At 44.8% G+C, this 18,676-nt stretch overlaps 1 long non-coding RNA gene across 3 annotated transcripts in view; it reads left to right on the top strand.

Annotated features, from left to right (window-relative positions):
• The first annotated feature begins 343 nt into the window (after window positions 1-343).
• LOC111845874 (uncharacterized) overlaps window positions 344-18,676 on the top strand; it is a 39,258-nt gene continuing 20,925 nt past the window's right edge. For 2 of the 3 annotated variants that reach the window (XR_002838753.2, XR_002838752.2), the window contains exons 1-3: window positions 344-465; window positions 4,888-5,523; window positions 6,652-6,791. This is a non-coding gene — a long non-coding RNA (uncharacterized lncRNA). Of the gene's footprint in view, window positions 466-4,887; window positions 5,524-6,651; window positions 6,792-7,076; window positions 7,938-18,676 lie in introns of those variants that run through there. The other variant, XR_002838751.2, reaches the window with a different exon arrangement.

Raw genomic sequence — 18,676 nt, 5'->3', positions numbered from 1 at the left:
CTGCATAGCAAAGCCGTGGGAGAATTTGTCACTTTTTTGGGGTGTGGGCTTTATATCTAATGGCAGTCCGTGACAGCGGTAGTCCGTCAATTCAAGGACACGGCAAACGTGAAGGAGAGGTTCGGGGGAAACGACCGGCACGTGTAAACAGCCCCCCCCTCAGGACGCCCCTGTCCACCCACCACGTGGGTGAGCAGACCTCCTGGTGGGGAGGTTTTGTAGGGCTTTAAAAAAATCGGTAAGTCGGATGTAGCTCCATGGAATACGCGCGTGCACGCGCGCTGGAGGTTTCCGCGAGCAGTATGGAATAGGCGTGCGTGCGCACGCGTGGCCCTCGCGCCGTAATTGCCCAAATTAGCGGCGCGTCACGCCGGTTTGTCCCACCGAACGTGGTGATTAGAGGCGAGATGGGATTGAAACTGAGGGCAATTTTCCTCTCTGCGGAGAGGGGTCGGTGATCCCCAGGTAGGGGGCAGGCTGGGGGGTAGAGGAGGGTTGACATTTCGGTTATAACTGCTTAGTCGTCCAAAAACCCACCGCGCCTTCTCTTCCCGAGTATTGCCTCCATCTTTGTACTGTATCCTCCCGAGGTTTGCTGTCAAATGACCTAATTTGTTCATAGAGGGAACGGCGAGGGGAAACAGCCTTCTGTGAGTCAATACTAAGCGCAGTTTTACCTCTGCCTATTATCCAGAACACTTACAATGAACCGGTGCGTATTTTTAGAACACTTGGTTTTCCTCATGCTCCGTTCTTGGGTCAATATCAAAAATGTTATGGAGAGGCTTTGTTTACGGTACTTGTGAGATGAAAACAACGAGGTGCCCGATGTCAACCGGAGGACATGATGGGCGTGCACAAGAAATTAGCGCCTCAGCCTAACTTACAAATTAATCTGTAGAACGTGGCGATATCTGTCAGTCGCAAATAAAACGTTCATTGTGTTTTTTCTCTTCCCCCGAGCCTTTACTTTCATTGCGTGGCTTGTGTTTGACAGATTCCAAGCCGCATGAGATTAATTAAAGAAAGATGCCAATTAAACACAAAGCATATTTTTAACCGGCACATTTAATGATATAGCGAATGAATCGACTATAAGGGAAAATCTATTATACAGTGGGTTTAAAAACACTGTGCTTTCTGTCAACCTTTTTCTTTTCCGTTATTGTCTAATATAATTACCTGTCAAATACTGTTTAGACTGAATATAGGCTGCTTAATGTGTTTAAATACCCTTCTGAGATGAAATGGAGAGGAATTTTCCAGCCCGTCACTCAGTGGTGCCTGTAAATGATGATATTTGACACTGTGATATCCTTCAGAAATGACAATGACGTAGTCTGTCAGGTGCCTGCGAGTGCTTAGCCAACCAGACCTTCATTTAGCCAACCAGACCGTCATTTCTGCCTCACTTTTCCCTGCGAAGTGATGCTAACGCTTAAACGCGCTTGGCAGTGTAATAACCGGCGTCTCCTATAGCTGCTGCACTCTTCCCCCCAGACTGCATTTCTTTATCCAAAATGGAAACGTCTTCGCTGCAATGGAAAACGTAATGGAACGGGCAGAGGTTTAAACTACTCTGCACGAGCACTACTGCCAGCGGCCAACAGGAATCCAACCCTGGGGCTCCACAGTGATATGTTTTCAAAATTTATATTTTTCGCAGGCACAAACTTTTCTAAGGATAATGTGGCTTAAGATGGGGGGGAAACTTGATTCAGTTGGATGTGATTGGAGAAGGCTGCCTGCTAATTTGTTCACTAGGGTGGGATTCATGGCCCTGTGTTTTCTTCTTTTTCTTTTTCCTTTAGCGCCGAAAACGGCAATCAAGACAGTTCTGGGGTGCAGTGAACTGCTTGGTCAATCCCCCAGCTAGGTGCAGCCCAAATCATTCGCAGTAGTTCCCAAGTCCTGATTTCAGTCGGGCTGTTTAATGTGCCTATTTCTGTGCTCCATTCAGCATTCGGCTTAGCGGCACCATGCTTTCTGGGAATGTCAACTTTACGGTACAAAAAATGACAACGACTCGAATCTGTGTATAAATGTCGGACGTGTGTGCAGCATTGACGCAAGTTTTCTACTTGAATCTGCTCTACCTGCCAACTCTGCATAAATTTGGAAGCACGAAGGAGATCACAGAAAACCCCATTAGGACACCAACGTCAGCGATACAATTAAAGTAAAAGCCTGGTAATTGTCAGAGAGCCCTAGCAGATGTGAACAGCTCAAAGGCCGTTGAGAATCTTCGATCGTGTCAGGTCTCGGCGTGTCTTCACATCTGGTACAGATGCTTCTCGGCCTTCCGCGTCCTTGACAGTGCAGTGGTCATGCCGTGGACAGCTTTCGCTTGCGCTACAAACTCAATAAATTTGCAGGCATTAAGCTCGAGTCTCGGTCAGAGTGCTGCGGGGAGTTCAAAGGGAGATCAACATGGAGGAGGACTGATGTATTTTTCATGCTCTTCCTGTTTTTTTATTTTTTTATTCTGAAGTTGGAGTCTGCTCACACTTGGGTGGAATTAGCCAATTAGCCTGGTCTCATTTGACTCATGCCTACCTTAAGTTGCCCGCTTCATGGTTGGTCTGGGCAATCACCACTCTCACTAATGACTTCAGTGTCTTCTGGCAGACCACTGACCTGCAGAACCCCCCCCCTCCCCCCTTTTAAACCCCAAGCTAAGCACTGATTAATCTTTGGATGGAGCAGAGTCAGAGGAAAGGAGGAGAGGAACTGAGGGTTTTGTGTAACTCTCGATGTCAGCGTGTGCATCCAGACGTTTCCAGCCTGGTCTTCCATGGAGGTCCAGAGGAAAGTATAACATCATGCCACGTGCCTGTTTAACACTGGATTGCCCTCAAAAATGAGACATTTTCAACCTTCTAAGCAGCTTTACAGAGGATTTAGATGATGTATATTAGGTTTTTGATAGCATTATCCACAGTCGACAACGAAGACGATTTAAATAATGATTATGATGTATGTATATGCATACTAGCATTAATTTTTTTATTTTATTTTTTATTTATCAAGGTTAGACTAGCCCTGTGTGTAATTTTCTTGTAAATATTACAACCCTATCCCTTCCTACCTGTTTGCCACTATAGTTCGGTAATCTAGCCGAATCCCTTTCAATACGAAGCTAAGGGTTAACGATAAAAATGGCACCATCATTATTTAGTTGCTTTTTCTCCTGGGTGACATGGGGTGTAGACATCCCTCTCAGATATAACAACATAGTGCTGAAAAAAGCCACAAACGTTGCCGTGTGGCTCTGATACTGCGCGAAGACCCCATCGCCCCCACATTCTGCCAGCTTTTGTGACTTTACTGTGAGTGTCCTCCCACCCCCCCAATACAAGGATACAGAAACCGGGGAGAGCGTGACAAGCCCAGAGACTCCTTTAAAATCAGCTTAAAGTGCACTGCTCATTTCCTTTGGGCACAGTCTGAATTATTATTATTATTTATCAGGAATGCCTCTAGGCCTTCCATTGGGCAAGGGGGGAGAGGAGGTGGGTCTGATGGAACATGTGGAATTCTCTGGAATTTATGCAGCGTTTAGAATCCCTGTTTTTCAGGCCATGGTTCGATGGAGAGCAGATCTTCGTTTAAGCAGGTATCAGCCAGGGCCTCCACTGTTGACAGCTCTCTAGCAAAAGCTTGCTTTCCCCCATCCGCTTTCCCACCAAGGATCAATTGTATTGCAAGCAGACCACCTCCCACGATCTGCAGCCTCACAGTCTGTTCCACAACATTTAAGCTCCCTCTCCCGGGGCAAGATCCAGCGTCGAGGCTCCAAGTCCATCCGTATTCTGAAATGGACGTGTGCTGCAGAGTTGGGCTGCAAACTGTGAAACTTCTCATGGGGGACCTGAACTGATCAGAGTAATGGTGTCCAGGTGTGTCGTGTGTGCGCACTGTTTTGTTTGCAACCCTTGCTCACCATCGTGATGGATATGATTAAGATTAAGATGGACTTTATTGATCCCCGGGGGAAATTCTGGTGCATGCAGATTTTCATGCAGAATGAAACACATATGAGTAAAGGAAGCTTTATTTCCTTTGAGCATCAACAGTTCAAAAACAGACCATTAATATAGCCGAATATGTTTCTGAAGTTAATTTCACTTCACTGGTGGGGGCGGTGTGCCTGTGATTGGAAGGTTGCCGGTTCAAATCCCAGACTTGGTAGAGTGATGTCACCACTGGACCCCTGAGCTACTTAACCCCCCAATTACTCCAGGGATTGTCTGACCCTGCTTTCTCAAAGTAAAATGTGCATTCCTTTGGATAACAGTGCCTGCTAAGTAAACAAAATGTAAATGCATAATGCATGTAGGGGACACGTATGGAGTAAGCAGCCTAGTTTATATGCACTTGTTAATTTACTTTGCATGGTTAACTTGTACCATAAGGTTCCAGTGAATTAGTATGACGACCGTAAGTCTCATCTCCCACTTCAACGACTGATTTCTCGTCACCTCCTTCACCCTACACCCACATTTTATGGGGTCAGAAGTGGGTTTTCCCAGGGTGCTGCTGGCATTAAGTACAGCAGATTCCGGTATTATAGTTCTGCAGCTGTCCTCTTTCTGGAGCAGACCACTCCCATCTGGTCAGCCCGAGCTTGGTCGGAGATACAGGCTGTCTCGGAGAGCCGCGTATTCCCAGCACGGAGCTTACGCTCCCAGGCTTCGCAACGGTGTCCTCCTGGATGACACGTAGGGTGCTGACAGCTGGTCGAAATAATTAAACGAAGCCCGAGAGCAAATTAACGCTGCTTATCCATTGTTCTGGTAACATTTCAGTCATTGGTGGCCGAAGTGGTATTGAGGTATTAAGTGTCTATTGTCACTCAGTTTTTATTTTATTTTTGTTTTGTTTTAGTGCATTCATCTCTGAAGCTTCAAGATGACATGCCTGCATGCCACACGCCCAACACATCTGCCGCTCCGTTCCCGGTGACTCATCCTGCTCTCCGAGTTAGCAGAGCCGTCTCTGGCAGATTCACGACGCCCCGAGCCTCTGTTATCCCGTGGCCTGAGAGCCACATGAGTTCCCAGCGAGCTGGCAAATTAATATTTACCGTGGCAGCCGCCGCTAAGCCGAAGAGAGCCGCGAGGAGCCGTCAGGACAGACGACCTTGAGGCGATCGCGGGGCCGAGACCGGCGGGAAGCACGGACACGTACCCAGGTCACGGGGATTCATATTGGCTGGCGGAATGGGACGGCGACGTGGATCCCTCCACGAGCGAGCGCAGAGCACCTGCTCGCATGCGATTGACCCTTCGCGAAACCTACCCGCGCCGCAGAACGTCAGCCGTCAGGCCGAGTGGATTATCTTAGCAGAGTGGCTGAGAAGCCAGAACACAGTGTGTAGGTTGAAAGGCCAGTTGAAAGGCCAGAACACAGAACACAGTGTGTAGGTTGAGAACACGTTCCTGTCGCTGGACGGAGGTCATCGTCAGTACTAGGGAAGGTCTGGTGGCAGCCACTTCTCCAGCTATATAAATTGATGCTATTGTAAGCTGCTTTGCTTAATAATTAATAATTGTAAAATACTAGCTTTACGGCATACCTCCTTATATTATCATTCCCTGAATATGAACAACTTTGATAGCAGATTTGATAGATAAAATTGAGATTCTGAACCCGAGGTGACTGAGATAACTGTATGCTGTCTGTTTGATTTTTCCATTACTTCTGTAAGGAATCCATTTGCAAAGTCTTTCTCTCACCAACATAGTTTCAGGAAAATGACAATTTATTGAATGGCAAAATGATTCATGCAATACAATGTAGACATACACTATGTGTTGAAAGGCATCTCAAATACAAATGAAGACTACTGTTTACCCCCCTTTACGTCATAAGCCCCCCATCAAGGTACTGTATATAGAAGGTATGCATTGACATTGCACTTTCCCGTCGGAATCCGCCCCCTCAGGTGGACTGAACGGCAGAACATGCTGCAACGTGGCTGATTGTAGTCGGGGAATCTGTGAAACAAACAATTATCTGCTTAAATGCAGTGAGAGGCAGCGAGATTTAACAGGGACCATAGAAGTCGAGTTTCCTGAAAACAGATTTTGTAGAAACTTTTACAGTTCTTTTGCAGTCTGCGCTTGCTTCGTGGAGCAGCCCCTTATAAGGAAAGGGATTGTCTCAAATAGCTAACATTATCTTACCCCCCCCCCCCCTCTTTGTTTGCAGAACACAAGGCTCTCCATCATGGATGTTTTTAATCCTGTAAATGCTGACGAAAGTGTTACAGTTACTCAGGATATGAATGAATGATGCTGAATGTTTCATTGATGAGTAGTCAATACAGTGTGTAACTTTTATACCCAAAAATCCCACATAACTGATATAAATAGACATCTATAAGTCCACGTTTCGGGGTCTGGATTCCAGTTGTTCCTGCAGATTGCCATTTGCTTCTCTTTTCTGTAGTTTTTCACTGTCTTTAAAAAGATAGCGCCGATTTCTTGTTAAATCGATTCATCACCTTAGGGCTCCTTTCCCATTTTGGACGTGTTTTCGCGCCATCCAAGCTGAACGTAATGCTGCCACTCAGTGGGTGTAACCGTAGTGATTTCTGCCTTAAAAGCAGTTCATACTTCACTCATATGCGCTTTTGTGTGCTTTCAGGCCGTGGACGATCTCGCACGCGGCAGCTTGTGTTCTTACTACATTTGGCTGTGGATGCGGATGGTCGCATGCGTACGGCAGTGATATTCCAGCAGACCAGGAGGAGGACGATGTACTGCAACAAACACAAATACAAGCAGGTAAACTTTCATCAAGTTTTAAAGTAATTAGTGTAGGCTTGGGTGGTGCTATGGCAATATGTCATACTGAGGTACGCTGAAATCCTTATGACCAAATTAGCAGCAGCTGCATTTACCAGCAAGATTTCAAAATGGCGGAATGATGCCGGGTTTTAAAATACCGTTTACCTCGGTGTAGTGTCTGTATGGGAAAATTAGACATGCAGCTACCTCCAACCAACCTCTCACAGCTGCTCACCCTAACTACTACAACCACAACAAGAGCTATTCTTCCTCAGGTCGCAGTTGACCTGTGATCTGTGAAAGTCCACGCTGCCCCCTGCTGGAAATACCTGATCAATTATCTGGCACATGCGCGGTCGATGTGCACACGGACGTGCGAGGTATCCGCTAGACATAAAAATCTGGGCCAAACCAGAATGACAACATTTACGAAAGGTCCCGCCATCCGGAACCGAACACACATGTGGAAAAGTGAAGTATGAATCGGTCTTACTGTGACATCATGTGCATACCCACTATGGGTGTTGTGAGTGAATTTGCATATAAAGAGTAAATGAGCCTGCTAATATTAATTCCATCCCATCCCTGGCCAGTCATTCTTTATCACCATTATTGTTGCCAGCTGAGGTCTTCAGGTCTTTCCCTGACCTGAAAAAAAAAATTAACGATGATACTTTATTGATCCCCGTGGGGAAATTCTCTTTTCACCAATCATAATTTGCTAATGATATCTGTATTCAATTCATTAATCAAGAACGTTGGAGTGTCTTTAGTACCTATCCTTACAGTTATGGTATTTGTTCCTGTTGGATTAGCACAGGGTTTGGTTTAGTGCCTTGTTGCTCCCACAGAGATGCCAGATTCAACATTCAAAACTTTATTGTCATGTATACAAGTACAGGTACAAGTACAATGAAATTCTTACTTGCGCTCCTCCCTGCAGAGTTAGGCAGCATGTAACAGTTAACTATATTTACAATAAGTACAACACAATAAATACAATACACAAATAGAGTGACTACCTAATTCAGCTACAACAGCTACAACAGGGTATGTAAACTACCATTTCAACCATTTCAATTAAAAGGACCCAGATTTCACTTAAGCACTGAGTACTTGCTACGTTCACTGATTGGCCAGTCTCCTATAATCATGGGCGTGTCACTAATGTTAATGTGAAACAGCTAGATGAGTCTGTCAATCAAGGAAACAAACCAGTAAAAGTACCAGACGAACCAAATAATTTAGCCGAGCATGGGAGCCTTTTCAGTTTTAAAGTAGTTTGTAAAACCCGAAGTAGCTCAAAGTGTCCCTCCTGACATGGATTAGGTGGTCACCCTATATGCATACAATAGCTACAATAAACATACAATATATGCAGCAATATATTCCCCTACCCTGCCCCAACTAAGTCAGTGTGCAATACTGTGTGAAATGCAGCTTGCTGCTGTCCTGGGTCAAGCTACACGGGGAAACCTCAGTGCTATTGGTCAGCCCGGCCATAAGGGGGCAACCAAGCCGGTGCTGCTCCTCGACACTGCGGGAAAAGAATATGAAGAAGACAAGCTCCTGCTTCACACCAAAGCCAGGGCAGGACTGTTTGTAAGGCCTCTGCAGGGCCCTATTAAAGAGCCCCAGTGATCGATACACCTTAAGAAAAACATAAAACAGTCGGGCAGCATTGCATGAGACGAAACAAAGAAACACATTAGGATATTATTTTTGCGGCACGGGTAGCGGCAAATGAAAAGGTTATAGATTATACAAGTGCCTAATGAGTTGAGTCTGAGCTTTAATGAAAGGATGGAATGGAGAAAGCTTCAGGGAGCCGGCTGAAGCGAGGCTGGCGACTTTCACCTCCACCGGGCTCGACGCGACGCACGCGGGTTTGTGGCAGGGAAGCTTGTCACCGCTCTCAGAAATTATACACCGCAAAGACACGTCCTTGCTTCCGAGGTGAAAATTGCGTCTGCTGTGTCAGCCAGGGCAAATGTGTGGAAAACAGAACCGGCACGTCTGTGTGCGTTCATGCGGAGACAAGAGGCTCATTAGTGTTTTAAAATATACTTTAACTCATGATGGGGACATTAAATGTATATATTGCATGATTCTGTCAAGATTATCTTTGGTTTTCTGTTTCCTATATCATCTGTGTTTTTCTAAGACTTATTAGTGATTAGTCTTTGAAATGATCTTTCACATTCATTACAAGTGTGAAGTTGCAATCCCACCTTGCCATGACAACACTGGGTGACACGGCGACAGGCGTCGTGTGCCGCTAATTGGACGATAGCTCTTAGCAGTGGGCGGGGTGTGTCGTGCGACGCTGGCCTCAGTGTGCTGAGACATGTTAAATCACCTCTAGGACCCTTCAGACTGCCAGGGCTAGTAAACGCAATGAGGTTTAAATTCTCTGATGTCTGAGAGTCTGCCATGCCGACCGATATGTGAGCTCAGCATTTCGTTCATATTGTCAATGAGGAAATGGAATGGAGGGTGGGGAAGTGTCTGGGGCTGATTAGCTACTGGTACCTTATTGGCTATAAAAAGGATTACACAGCCAATGAAATAGCTTTGTCCTGTTTCATTCCGGTAACCTGGACTACAACCTAGACACTAGGCCACGAGCACTGCTGCGGTCATTTTTGTGCCCAACACACTTACCTATTTTTTTTCCCTTCTTTTTCATTTTTTTCACGTCCTCTGAGACTGTTTCTTTTTTCATGGTACAGCCCGTGTTGTGTTGACCACTTTCCTGAGCAAACCTTGTTATTTCTCTAAAGAAAAAGCCAAGAATCCTCTCCTTGCCTTACTAATCCCCGTGTCACACGGCCCTCTTCACCATCATGATTGACATGCTTCTCACATCAAGAATTTCATGCAAAACAAAACAAAGGAATATAGGAGCCTTTTATCTGTTCGAGTATATGACTGGTATATGGTCAAAAACAGACCACTTACATAGCTGAATATCTTTCTGAAGCTGGTTTCACTGATGGGGGTGATGTGTGGCTCAGCAGATGCTGTGCCAATCAAAAGGTCACCACTTCAAGTCCCAGGGTCGGTGGAGTGATGTCACCATTGGGCTCTTGAGCATGGCCCTTAACCCCCAGTTGCTTCAGGGACTGTCTGACCTTGCTTTCTCAGAAATGCACATCGCTTTGGATAAAAACATTTACTAAATAAATAAACAGTGGAGTTCCACTGGGGGTGTGAACCCATGACTTCTGGTCCTGGTCCTGAGCTGTCAGAGTATCATCTGTTAAGCCAGGTCAGTGCCAGCTAGGGAATCCTTACGTAGTCCATGCCAGAGGTCGGCATGGCGATGACAAAAACAAAAACATGATTATGGTCTTTTATGGAGGCTAGCTGGAGGGGGGGTGAGAGGATAAACCAGAGCCTTTGTCACTGTCGCACAACCACTGACCTTTGACCCTCATCACCGAGCCTCAGACTGACAATGGGTCGTGTGGGGAAACTGCAGGACAGAGTGGCTGCTTATTGGAAGGGAAACCAGACAAAGACGTCAAGCCCGGCTGTGGGCAAGGCGACTGAAGAGTCCTCATATTATGAAGTTATAATTTCTGTTCTGTGGCTTTATGCCGAGCTTTGCAAAACACACACAATACTAGCATTGAAATGGCATTCGACACTTAACTGGTTTTCTTCAATTTAACTGATAGCATGTTTGAGTGAAGGTCAAAAACCTAATTCTGCGAAAAAGAAGTATGTCTGTCTCCGTGCTCCTGCTTCTGGAAGCTCTTTTTAACATTGCGATTAAAAACATTCTTTGCTGTAGCTTTTATTTTTTTCCATTTCTCACTTTTCTCCTCCTTCCGTAAAGCCTCCAGCTTTGGGGCTCATCAGTGAGTTAAAATCAAAGGCGTTTTCTGTGTCCCATAATGACTGATCCTGATCTTTCGGTGGTGCTTGACCTTACTCCTTTAGGAATTCAAACATACTGCAGGAGAGCATTTGTTAAACATCTTTTGATCATGACTCACCATAGAGTTTCCGGCTTTATGGAACCCAAGGCAACATTTATCTGCGAAATGAATGCTTAACTGTTGACCACCTGGAGACATTCTGTATATCAAATAAAAACATTAAATCTCGCCCGGTTGCAAATGGGACGCCTCACTCAGATCCATCTCATGCTTGTACTATCATCTTGCTGAATGTCCTAGCACCCTTATCTGAAATGTGAGTCCGCTTCTCCACTTTTCGTTTTCAACGCCTGCATCTCGCCAGAAGCCGGGAGGAAGAGTTGGATGTATCTGTTTTTTTTTCTAAGCCAAATTTCCAAGGTTGATTAAGGGAAGTGGAAGTTTGTGGAACAGTTCTTGTAGGCTCCATTAGGCTTGATGGCATCCACCACTGACACAAGCTCCAGATATATCGGTGTCTCTTTGCTCTTGCCCTGACAGAACGTAAACTGATTTCCCCGGCAATGTGACCTTTCCTTTTCTTTTTCCCCTCAGTCATTTCCAAATAAACTTCAGAGCCAAACTCCATCTGTCTGAGCTCCGTCTATTGATTCTGACATTTCTGCTGTACTATAATCAATAACTCTTCCTTCTAAAATGTCTGCAAGGGAACCAATGTGCGTTCAAAGCGTTGTTTCATCAGAATTATGTTAGGATGCCCTTTCGGCATCAATCTTTATTCAAATGACTGGCCAAAGACACCTGATAAGTTTTCCCCATTGAGATTATTATACATTCATGTTTGTAATGACATTTTATTGAAGGCTGGATTGAGCAGATCTGGATGTTGCCATGCAGGTGTGCAACATTTCAGATGCTAAGACAGTAAACATCTGACTCATTGACTGGGAAGTCTTCTGTGTCAGAAAAAAAGTTGGCTTTAAGTCCCAATCCTAATTATAGTAGTGAGTGTGCACTGGCAGCAGTAACACACACAGTCACCCTTGTAAGTAATCATTCAGGTAGATCCTGGTAGAGGTCATTTGAGCATGGCCTTTCCAACAGAGCAGGGCCGAAGGTGCATTGTAACTGGGCTAATAGATGACTGTGTTACAATATATTGTTACAAGAATTTTGAAGGAATTCCAAGGTCTGAATAATGGAAAAGAAAGATCACAGTTCCAGATGTGATAAGATAGGAAAAAGGATCAGGAATTTCTGCCCTGATGAGTGTTTTCCCATCTTAGAGAACTGCAGCTACCTAAGGACTGAACCATGTGGTACCCCAATGTAGAGGATTATGTTTAACCTAAGCTTGATACTTTATGTAGGTAAGAGCTGCCATTTCGAATCTGCTAGAGAAGTATGAACAGGACCAACTCTGATGAATGGAAGCTGCACACTCATACAGCAGATATACATCCATCCATTGTCTATACCGCTGTATACGTCTGGGTCGAGGGGAAGCTGGAGCCAATCCCAGCATCTTCGGGCGAGAGGCGGGGTACACCCTGGGCAGGTGGCCAGTCCACCACAGGGCCAACACAGACAAACAGCCACACACACCCACATTCACACCTATGGGCAATTTTAGAGTAGCCAGTTGACCTAATCTGCATGTCTTTGGACTGTGGGAGGAAACCGGAGCACCCGGAGGAAACCGACGCATGCAGGGGGAAAACATGCCAACTCCACACAGAAAGGCACCCTGGGCGACCCGGCACAGCAGATATTTCACATAGGAATCTAACTAGGAATGAAAGGTTTTTTCTTATTGTATTACTGGGCAGATTTGTCTTTGGTCGATAGATCAAGGCGTGACAGGTCTGTTAAGGCTGGGTGCAAGAAATCCAAGAAATCCATGTTAGACAAGTTCAAGACGATAGATATTAGAGCTGGACGTTAGAGGTTCCAGTTCAGAGAAGGTGGGACAAGGAACAATCCTTTGATCATGTAAGAGCTTCTGTAACTCTTAGAGAAACATAGGAGAGCTGTGGAGATCAACAGACGTGAACAAATTAAACTTCTAGGTGAAGACTGTATGATAAAATAAGCAGAGAGAGAAAAGTTCAAGATACAGTGTAAAACTTTAATAACAAGAAAAGGGGAAACATTGTCAGCTGATGCACGGGTCTAGGCAGAGGTCATCATCTGCCAGCGTGACAAGATAAATCTGGGATAAGGGGGCTGAAAACCCAGTTAAACACATTCAGATTTATGCGGCCATTTTTAGAGCCGCAGTGCCGCAGCAAGTCTGCAAATTTTCACACCCGGTAATCGGGGGAAAAAAAAGTCCTATAAATTAAAGATTCATTTACACCCATCAACTATAAAACTTGGAAGTGTGGAAGGGGGCATCTCATTTGCATATAGTACTGATGTGGCACATTGACTAATCAGCTTTAAAATGAGAAACGTGGCTACGATGACACTTAACTCTTTGATTGTGATACAATTCCTCTTTGGTTCTGTGGGCAAGGACCAGATCAAAAACACCTACAACAAAACAACCCTTGTCCTTTTTGAGGAACAGTTAAAGGCACAAATTCCATGAAGATATAATGCTGTTTGTCACGTATGGAATCCCATGAGGCTTCAATTTCCATTGAACACTGTTTGAAATTGACATCCTGGCTGAATTCAGGTTGTATCGAGTCGTCAATCAGTCTGTCAGTCAATCATTATATCACACAAATCTGCTAACAATGGCAGGTAACTGATCTAATGAGCAGATTATCCAAGAAGTACAAACAAAAACGTATGCCTCTTTATGAAAAATATGTGCCAAAATACTTAGTAATGGCTTCAGAAGATGTTTTTTTTTTTCCCTTTTGTGAAGAAAACTACCTTTGACTGTTGCTGTCAAGTTGGAATTTCAACCCTTCGGACGTGCTGTCATCAAGGAGCATTTTACAGTGTGTGGGAACAAAGTTTGTGAAGCTGAAAAGATCCCCAAACAAGCCAAGCTCTTTTATGCATTCCCCTCACTGCTGAAATCTTGATCATTCTGGGCAGATGCCTGCAATCAATAGAGCAGGCGTGCATTGAAGGGCACAGCAGAGACACCTGTTGGATCTCCAGCTGTGGGCTGAGCCTTCCAGACAGGAAGACAGGAAAACGGCAATGCAAATACCAGGATGTGAAGCTCACGTCATGTTATTCTCAGGAAAAAACCCTCGTAATTAGAAACAACATAATAAACATCTAATTTTCTAATGCTTTTTAATACTTGAGTGTTTTTTTAACCAGATGAGTACCCTCTTTAGAATTTAATTTATCTTAAAGCCCAAGGATAGAAAATATAATTGGCCTTTATAGATGTCAGTAACACTTAAAAATCAACTGGATTCTGATGGAAGAGAAGGATTTCAGAATTTATTAGGTAACATTCAGCACAGCCCTAACGTGGATAAGCAGTATGATAGATGGATGGATCAAAGAAATGCCATAGAACGATACTGTAGGTCATCGGAAAATGACTTGATTACTGTACCTTTTTACTGGCAGGCCTGCCAGCATGTTCTGTGAAGCCACTGTAGATGATTGAAGATGTGGCAGCGCGTCTTGTCTTCAATCAGCCAAAATGCTCTCATGTTGCGTCCCTCCTTGTTGGTTCTGGGTTCTGGCTTTCAGACCTGTCAATGGAATGGCACCTATACGTACAATGAGCCACTCAATCAGGACCTAATGGTGCGTTCTGTTTCAACTGGGAAGTCAGAATTTCTGAGTTCCTAGTTGGAAATTTCAACTGGAATGCCCCCTGAAGTCAGAGTTGTGACTCGGAAAGTCGGGGGAACCACTGCAACCCTGGCCTCAGAATTTAAGATGGCTGCTCCCTTATCAACAGAAGTGCAGGCTGTAGTTATATACTGTTTATTAGCAGAGGTGTCACGAGATCTCGTGATATTACAACATGTTGAGATTTCTCGTCAAAGTGAAAAGCGGTCTCGCGAAGGCGCTGCAAATCAGCTGCTGTAAGCATGTAAGATGCCCCAGACACTTTTAAATCTTTTGTGTGGCGGCATTTTGGGAACCCGGCGGGAAATATAAACGGCGAAAGGGTGACAGACAAAACACGAACCATCTGTAAGCATTGTAGGAAAATCATACCGTACACAGCGGCTAACGCTACTATTATGCAAAGCCATTTGCAGCACCATCATAGCTCTTTACTTAAATCCACTGCACCTGTGAAGAAAACATTAAAAGGCCAGACAACGCTTACAAATATGTTTGCACCCCAGCTTTCACAGTCAAGTGCTAGAGCCACTTCAATAACGAAGGATATCGGCGTTTTCATTGAGGCCGACATGAGACCATTTTCTGTAGTAGAAAATCCGGGGTTTCGGCGACTCCTCAACACATTAGAACCGAAGCATTTTCTGTCTTTCAAATTGAGGCTGCTTTCCAGTAATATGTTTCCTCTTTGAAGTTTCCCTTAAAATATTGTTAAAATATCGTCTCGTCTCATTCTCGTGGGCAATTTATTAGCACTTGTGTTTCATTAAATCGGTTGTACACCCAGTACTGTTCAACTTCTATCTTTGGACATGTTGCTACAGTGTTTTCTATGCGCAAAATGCAGTGTAATCCATCATTATCAACTGGTGTTGCTAAAAATGGCTAACAATGATCCGTGATAGAACTTGCATTGCTACATGGCTTTCTGACTTGTTGCCCTGGGAATGTGGTTAACTTGGGAGTGATGTCACTCCAACTTCCAAGCTCTGAAATAAATGGAATGCAGCATATGTTGCATATTGGCCAATAGGTTGGCGGGCCAGCATCCCCTGGTGATTCCTCCCAGAGTGGTTCCTCGATGGTGGAGTGAGCTACCCATCTACATCCCGTCTGCAGATCCCTTCCGGAAACATCTTAACACCCGCCGCTTCCAGGAATGCCTCAGTGAACATCATCCAGCCAGAAATGCTGTCTGCCAGATTTGTTAAAAGAGCTGCAGTTATCTTGAGCGAAGGGGGGGGATTTGAGGTTCACACATCCGGCCTGTACCATCGACGTCCTCATCCGAAAGCAATCTCGCCTTTAATAACTCAGATCGTGGCATAATTGCACAGCAATAGGAATAATGGTCTCTCCCAGTAATATCAAGTCGAATGTGATGTGAGTGAAAAGGCCTTTAGGTTGCTATTCTCTGTCAAAAGGAGAAACTGTATTATTATGCTTTTTTCTTACCGAGATGGATTCACACTCTTCAAACAGTTTACCGATTGGACTGTGGCTCACAGCTCTTTCCTTCTGCTGGCAACCACGTCCCATTAGAGAGTCTTTTGGGCAAACTCAATAGAATATGGGATTGCTGGTTTCTTCATTTGGCGGTTGGCCAGTGGCCACCTGTCTGGATAACGCCCTGGCCCATTTCCTCTCCTCCTCAGGGCTTGGCCTGGCAATTTGGCGTTGATGTTGGCGAACTCTGACCTGGGGACTCAGTGCTTCTGCACTTGGTTTGAGTATTTTTAGCCTCTACCCCTCTACCGTAGCTGGAATATTACATAATAATAGCTGTAATGGAGCACAGGAATAGCTTATGATTAGCAAACGGAAGGTTCCGTCGAGCTGTCGCATGAGACGTCACATGAGTTGTCACAGGACGCATCTATGCTAAAGATAAGCTTTTCTCGCTATTTTTATGGCGCACATAAGGAAAGGTTTGTGTCAGAAGTAATCAGTCTGATGTAAACTCCTCAGAAATGGGGGGGGGGTTTGTATTGAACTCCCTGACTTAAGTTGGCGCTTTTGCAATATTTCCCAGACATCTCTTTTTAGATCATCACGCTGCCGACTGAGAGAAATAAATAAATAAATACGCAGGGGGGGGCTCCCTGTTAATTAATTTCCAAGGGAGGTAAAGCTGTCCCATGAATCACATCTCATAAAAGTCAGGCGTGCTATATATCTGCGTAAAGTTGAGCAGTTTAATCAGGGCCATGTTTATAAACCGCGTTCGGCGGAAGTGAGGGGGGCAGATGCAATGAGCGTCCGCCTGTCTTTCTGTGAGATCAGCAGTTTAATGGAGGTGGCGGAAACAGATGGCGTCCCGTCCGTGGTGGTTGGCAGCCGAAGGGCGGCTCACACATATGCCTGAGCGGTAATTATGTGGGCAGCTACTGGTTCCTTTTTTTGGACATGTTACCCCCGGGAAACTCGAAACCGAGGAAGTAACAGGAAAACTGATGTCTCTGCCCGTCTGAGATATTTTCTGTGTTTTGGTTTTCCGACAGTAACTCGAGAGCTGGGAATTCAGTTGATACGATGCTGTTCTTCCGAACACAATATGAGCCATAGTAAGACGACATGACATAGAGCCCTGAACACAGCTGTGCTCAAGGCCTACATGATGTGCGCTGTTATTTTGACTTAGCATTGTGCTAATTCAGCGATTTTTCAAAAGTTGAAAATCAAAGTATAGTTACTGTCATCTTGAGCTTAGATGATGCATGGGTTAAACACTGACCGGTATTTCGATCTCATTGGTCGTGGCGCAATGAAACTAATAAATAGAATATAAGTATATAAGAATTTAAACATGACAAATTGAGACATGAACATAAGAGAAAAATACAGTTCGTACACTTTATAAATACAGACTGTTTTGTTGATTGCTGTTTTCAAGTATTTTGATACTTGTGATGCCGGAGATGTCGGGGTAGAACGTAAATCACTGGTGGCTTCATTATTAGTGATCAAAGTGTGTCTTTTTAAAGTGAGGGGCATCTGCAGTGTTAGTTTCGTTCTCCGAAATGGGCCAATACAAAAGGCCGCTTTCACGCCTGCTCGTGCTGGGGATTTGCTCACCAACGAATTTCCATTGCCCCCCCCCCCCCCCCTGCTGGCAGCAGAACCTCGGCTGCTATCATACTGGATGTTTTCCAGCGACTGTCCGAGTGATTTTCAATGACGGCTCTACTGTCTTCGCGATCCGGCGAAACTATTTCGGCCCATTTCTGCAGAAATTGTGTAACCGGACGGAATAGCTGCAGCCATTTTACCCAAGAAGAAGGTAGCGTTTGGTAACGTTCCCCTTTGAGGCGGCCTAATTGATCGCTTATGACTAGGTATCCTAAATGACTTTGCTGCTTTCTGCTTCTGTCCAATTAGGCTCGATTTCACAGATGCTGTGCTTTCTATAAATAGCATTTTTTACACTCTAACTGAAGTCCCTGAAGACAAATAAAACCACTTGACTAAGGACACTGTTAAACTGCTTAGGGCGCCTAATCAACCACAGCAGTTTAAAGGCAGAAGACCAACAAGACTGAAAGGAGTGTGTTAGTTTGCCCAACTACATATTTGCCTGGAAAATAATTATACATCTACATATATTTTCAATGCAATGACCTACAGACTCATTAAAAAAACACATGCAAGCATTAGTGATATTCACATCTGATGTAAAGCAGCGATTTTGATGTAAAGCAGCAATTTTGAGAATGGATTGGAACGGTGGGGAACGGACCAAACAAGGCAGTCGAATGTAACTTCCTTTGCTGTCATTCATTATGGCTGTTTCAGGTTCTGATGCCTGATTGGTTCATGCTAAACAACTGGCCCCATATTCCTGCAGACAGTGGGGGGGATTTGTGCGAAAACACTGCGCCCGTGTCAGAGCAGGGGACCAGCTGGAGGATGGGATTTTGGTAAAGTCCCAAGCCTCTGTTCACCGTATTACAATTCCTTGTTAAGCCCCTTGGTTAAGTGCAGACTGATTTCTAATTTGGGTTTTTTTGAACTGTCACAGGTGTTGGGGAAAGTGGTGGGGGGGGGGGAGGGGGAGATGCAAGTTCAGCAAAATTCTGCCAAGATCTAAATTCCCTCCTGGAGGGAAATTCCCAGTGAGAGGCGCACACTCTGATAACCTAAAGGAGATAGTTTGATGGAAGATTATTTCCTTGTGATACATAGTAGGTCTGGTGATTAATAGAAGTCAGGTCAAGTCAA

This window comes from Paramormyrops kingsleyae, chromosome 4, assembly GCF_048594095.1.
Source record: "Paramormyrops kingsleyae isolate MSU_618 chromosome 4, PKINGS_0.4, whole genome shotgun sequence".
In the NCBI taxonomy this organism is placed as follows: Eukaryota; Metazoa; Chordata; class Actinopteri; order Osteoglossiformes; family Mormyridae; genus Paramormyrops; species Paramormyrops kingsleyae.
The sequence above is the reverse complement of the archived record's forward strand: the minus strand, read 5'-3'. Positions and strand labels throughout refer to the sequence as shown.